Consider the following 6000-nt stretch of genomic DNA (forward strand, 5'->3'; position numbering starts at 1 on the left):
CCTCCTCTGTATTACTTACTTTACAGAGCTTAGTATTATCAGCAAATATTGAAACTTTACTGTGTAAAGCCACTACAAGGTCATTAATAAAAATATTAAAAAGAAGTGGCCCCAATACTGACTCCAGTGGCACTCCACTGGTAACATCAACCCAATCTGAGAATGTGCCATTAATGACGACCCTCTGTTTTCTATCACTAAGCCAATTACTTACCCAAATACACAGATTTCACCCTAGTCCCAGAAGTCTAATTTTATATACCAACCCAATTTGACAATGTGCTATTAATGAGAACCCTTTTTTTCTCTGTCACAGTTTAGCATTAGAGTATATGGTCACATTCATATACATATAAGCACATGGTTTTCAGATTTGTTGCTGGATTCAGACTGGCTGAAACATTATAGTTTTTTTTCTGTAGTTTGTGTGGGTTTCCTCCAGGTCCTCCGTTTTCTTTCCACACTCCAAAGCATACTGGTATGTTAATTAGATTGTGAGCCCCATTGGGGACAGGGAGGGATTTGGCAAATTCTATATAATGCTGCACTATATAAAGGAATTATTATTATTAGGCCAAATTATAGAACAAATAATTACATAAACTTGTTATACATTGTAAAAAGAGATAAAATGTGTATAGTCATAGTATAATTTACCAAAGTATCTCAAGTGTTTGTCCCGGTTATAAGTCTATTCACCCTGACAGCCGATTACTAGGACAAAGGTGTGAGGAGAGTCCCTTCTGTCATAATCTGATTTTCATGTACAGGACAGGAGTACAGGAGCGTATATAATGTGGGACTGCAGCATGATACAGCACGGAGACCTCCACAATGTGCACAAACACCATTGATCTCATTCTGAGCTCTACAAATAAGACTTTTGTCAAATTCCTGTTAATTAGTTCTTGGCAGTACGTTTTATTCAGTTTTTTTGATAAAAAAAGTATTCAATATTTTCCATGAAACTTAAAACTGCCTTTAAGACAGAGTGTGCTGCCTGTCCCTGGACCTGAAATACAGCACGTTCCGCAATATTTTCCGCCCATTATTGCAATGTCATTACTGGAGGTTTTAGGATACACAAGGATTCATGATGACTATTGGGAATATTATACAAGACATATATTATCGATTTAAAGGGGTTATCCAGGGAAACATGAACGCACTATATTCCAAAAAAAAAATCTACATTACAGCCATTACTAATACATGATCAGATACTCCGCTTGCAGATTATAGTCTGTGGTTATATGACGCAGGCAGTAACATCAATGGGTCACCTGCTATGACATTATGTCTCCATCAAGTGGCCAGGGGAAAGGGAGGGATCTGTTGATTTCTTAAAGTGTCAATAAGTCACATCACAGCAAGTGTCTGGTTACATTGCAATTGTAAGCTCCATGGTCAGAATTATGTGACCTGTGATGTCAAACCCAGATGTAAGGAGATGATATTTATGAGAGCTGGGGTAAACTTGGTGTCTGATTGCAGGAGTTGGCACTTGGTTTTTCTGTGCCATCTCTAACCCATCCCCATGCAATCATGTAGCTAGACATGGATGGAGAAGGGCTGGAGGCAGTGATCCAAGTGGTACCCGAGGCACAGAGAAAGAGCCATCCATGTGATGAGCAGTCCCTCCTGCTACCTGTAGTACAGGCAATAACAACAGAACTGGTCTCCCTAAATGAGCAGAGCAGACATCAGGCTGCACAAACAGGACACCTTCATTTAAAGGGGTTGTTCCATTGCAGAAAGTTGGGCCCCATCCTGGTTGTACCCCCTCTGATCACGAGAACAGAGGTCCGATGTACCCCTGTTGCACCTCAAGATGCCCGGAGCAGCTGGTCTCACATGCTCTATGGAGCTGAAGGAGATTGTGGATAGGCCTAACTTTGTTGTGCCAAGTTAGCAAGCAGTGAGGGTGTGGGTTTTACTGCTGGAACCCCTGCGGATCACGATAACATTATCCGGATTTCTGGGGGTCTCATTCTCACTAATCAATGGAAATGCAGGTCGAGCATGTGCCCTACAGCTCCATTGAATAGTGTGCGAGTGTCTGAAATTGCCAAGCACAGTGCTCTGCTATCTCTGGCACTCTCTTAGACAGTGAATAGAAGTGCTGGAGATACCACAGCGCTGTGCGCAGAAACTTCTGCCACTCTGGATAGCTGTGAATCCCATTCCCATGATCGACAGTGGGCCCAGCAGTTGGACCCTCCTCAATCAGCTTCTCATACCCTATCCTGTCACTAGGAGATACCTTGGCAACATTGTACAAACCGTTTAAGGCAATGGAACGTTTTAGTTTATCTTTGAAGTCCCCGGATAACCGCTTTAAAGTGAAAGATTATTTTTTTTTCTTTTTTTTTTTTCTATACAGTCACAGAATGCATTGATAAATGTTATAGGAAGAAGGCAGACATGTTTTTGTAGTCCTGAACATCCCTTTTAAGCATAAGCATAGCTCTTGGTGGTAATGAATAGCATAAGAACTACGTGTATGCTAGTTATCACAAGAAAGATAAAGGATGTTTACAACTATATACAAGGAGCCAGACTCAGTATATCAGCCCCCTCAGGTAAGGCATGTAATGTAGATTTTCCTCTTTAATGTGAAACCTCACCCTTTTACTTATAAATCTCCTCCAAAGTCACATAAAGATAAGCAGAGAAGAGACAGATTTTCCTGAGATATGAAACTTTTAGAGGCTGCGGGGAGATTGTCACTTCTAATGTCCCCATCTTCAGTTCTATAGTACGTAGTAAAATTATTTTGGTTTTAACAGTCTCATTTTTCAGAAAGCATTCAGGCACGTGGTAATGCGAGCTACAGAAACAGAACTGGAGATTTAGACAGACATTAAAAGACATTGTTGGGAATGTAAGCACTAATATATATATATATATGACCAGAATAATATTCATAGATACTATACATATAAAGATAGGAGCATCTGAAATAACTATCCTGCCTCCAACAAAAACTCGATTTAGGCAAAATATGACTTTTCCCTGCTCATTTCCATATGCTTTTGGAGGGGATTTTTACCATCTAAACATGCAATTATAAGAAATGACATTTCATACCTTACCCGAGGAGGTTAGTAGTTAAAGGATATCTACCACTAGGATGAAGGACACTGACATACCGGTGTGAGCCCCCTCTGGCAAGATCTACTCTTCTTTAAGCATCCTACGCCCTTGCTTTAAACATCATGCAAATGAGCCTGAGGGGCTCCATACTCCATAAAAACCTATGAAGCCAGAGCCCCTCATGCTCATTTGCATTATTATAAAAGCCTTTTATTTCTAAAACCAGAGAGTAAGAAGCTAAAATAAGAGCAGATCCTGCCAGAGGGGGCACACATCAGTATGTCAGTGTGCTTGGTTTACAATCCTTAATCCTGGTGGTAAATGTCCTTTAAATAAGGTGTCATTTTAATTCCAACGATAGGATATTTTCTGTGACTACAAGACCACAGGGACAGGATCTAATCTCATCTTTGGGTAACTATACAGTAAGTCTTATAATCAATTCTACACTTTAATAAACAAACAACACACTGGAAGAGGTACAACTTTCTAACATGGCAGAAGGTGGTAATTTGTCATCATAAAAACTTTGTCTATGGAACAATTTCTTCTACATCTCTCACCCTTTTAGTGGGACAAATCACAAAATAGTCAAAAGGTCATTTCAACACTATAAGGATATCAAAACGGAGAAGCCTTCCAGGACATCTCTCATTGATGGACATTACAGTAAATACGGTCACATAGAATACAGAACCAGATTGGTCCTTTCCAATAAATCCAACATTCCATAAAATGACAAGGATCAGCATTTGGTGACATAAGGGTTTTCAGGTGATCACATATGGGATCTGGATTTCGGGGACAATGTGCATTTCTTGATAAGAAGGTTACTGCACAGTGAGAAGTGTCTGGTGTCAGGGTGATGGATGGCAGCAGGCACTGCGGATGTGGAGGCTGCTGGCAGGTGCACAGGGCTGGGGATCTGCACATGATCTCTTTGCAGATCTAATTAATCATGACCTTCTCCATCCAGCACAGAGCAGCAGAGGATGCGAGTGCCATGCACTACAGACCATCCATACAATGACAGCTCAGCCCCTATATATCCCAGCTATAAGTGCTAGATGCAGGGTGAGTTCTGCAGTGTGCAGGGAAGCGGCTGCCCGGCCATGTCTATGAGGAGCAGCGGCTGCCGGTAACTTACCTGCGAGTCCTCGGCCGCGGAACCCTGGAGAGGATGCTTCCCCGGTGCACAGTGCAGGGCCGGGCTCAGGATCACACGCCGGAAGTGACGTCACCGCCGCCAGCACGTGTAGTGTCAGGGAACTCCATAGTAGAAGAGGGCAGGGAGCGCCTAGCGGCCGGTGCTGGGTACTGCCGGAGGATAGTTCCTATATAATCATACGTGTGACATGCATGCACATCAGCCAGGATAATTATGGAGGCACCATGTGCACAATGTAAACGCAACGTGTGAATATGGCCTAAGACTACAATCAAATAATGCGTTTACACAGTGTTTTGAATTGCATCTGGATGGATGCATATATGCGTTTCAACACAAAAAACCTGTTCTGCTAGTAGCAATGTGCGTTTTCCCTTGAAATATAATAATAATAATGATTAACAACGCAAAACACGTTGGTATTCACAAGACCAATGCCTTGCAAACATGTTTCAAAATGGGACGTATCATGATGTGCCAGAATCCTGATAGATATCTGGTGGTGTCCAGCCTGAACCTGGATAGTTTGCAGTCTGCATGGCCAGGGGCGTAACTAGGAGAAACAGGGCCCCATAGCAGACTTTTGAATGGGACCCACAGCATATAAACATCACATATGCACACACCTTTAGAGCATCTACAGATCACATATGCAGACATACAGCATATTTACACCCTGACACTGTGGTCCCCATAGCAGCTGATATGCCTGCTACCGGTGTAGTTGCGCCCCTGTGCATGGCCCAGCTCTACTCCATCCCCTCCCAAGTGTAGGGGGCAGAATAGACGCAATTCCAGGTTTTGAGCCAAGAATTGTGACTAAATCACAGCTTGCACGCCTATTTTCAGGCATCCAAGCTTCGTTAAATCCCCCCATCATTGGAATGTACTCTAAGGGCTGCACTAAAAAACATTTTTTAATGGATCAGTGACCTTGACACTGCAACCCTACAATGACTGTACCTCGGCAGTTAAAAAAAAATGTCAGTTAAAGGGGGTAGGGTAAAGAATAAAAAGAACACATTCTTACCCTTCTCTGACTCCTGATTCCAGCCTCACTCTAGTATTTCCAGTTACAGGCTTTTTCACCAACCTGAAGTTCTGGGGAGTTTTAATTTTTCCCCATTTTTAGGCGCCATTCACAGGTTGCATGTACACAGTACTAAACACCAGGTGCTACTTACCAATCGCATGTCCTTCAATGGAAAGGCATATGCATTCAGGCCGAGCCTTGCCCACTTGCATTTGCATTGTGTTTTTAAACAGCTGTATTTTCATGCATATAAAAAAAAGTGATGACATTTTTTTCTATAGCAATGAATTAGTGAAAAAAGCATTGCACTCGCATTGTGCCGAGTGCAACCAAATTTTGATGTGTATCCATAGTGTAGTGTCCTGGATCAGAGGAGCATTGAACTTTGGACATTTGAATATTACACCTTTATGAACTCAGCACTCCTTACTTTATTTTACATCAAGTGTTAACTTGCATTACTCTATAATGTTTTGTTATATACATTCTGTTCATTATTACTGTATCCGCACAGACTAATTTAAAGGGTTATTGAACATTGAGAGACTTTTTCTGTCTATCTCTATCTCTCAGAGAAGTCAGAAATTTTCCATTAATAGTACAGATTGTTTTGCAGAAGAAAGAGACTTCTTTACTAGATAGCAGACAGCTTGACCTTTGAATGAGAGGTTGTGTCTGGAAAGTTGTTTACACTTTAGCAACC

The 6000-nt window shown here is 41.7% G+C and overlaps 1 protein-coding gene across 3 annotated transcripts in view; it reads right to left on the reverse strand.

The window, feature by feature from the left end:
- The window catches only part of FAM222B (family with sequence similarity 222 member B), a 98987-nt gene extending 94597 nt beyond the window's left edge, over positions 1–4390 (reverse strand). For all 3 annotated transcript variants that reach the window (XM_072138276.1, XM_072138277.1, XM_072138278.1), the window contains exon 1: positions 4244–4390. The gene's annotated coding sequence lies outside the window, so the exon portion shown is untranslated. The remainder of the gene's footprint in view (positions 1–4243) is intronic.
- Between the last annotated feature and the right edge of the window lie 1610 nt (positions 4391–6000).

This window comes from Engystomops pustulosus, chromosome 2, assembly GCF_040894005.1.
Source record: "Engystomops pustulosus chromosome 2, aEngPut4.maternal, whole genome shotgun sequence".
Lineage (NCBI taxonomy): Eukaryota > Metazoa > Chordata > Amphibia > Anura > Leptodactylidae > Engystomops > Engystomops pustulosus.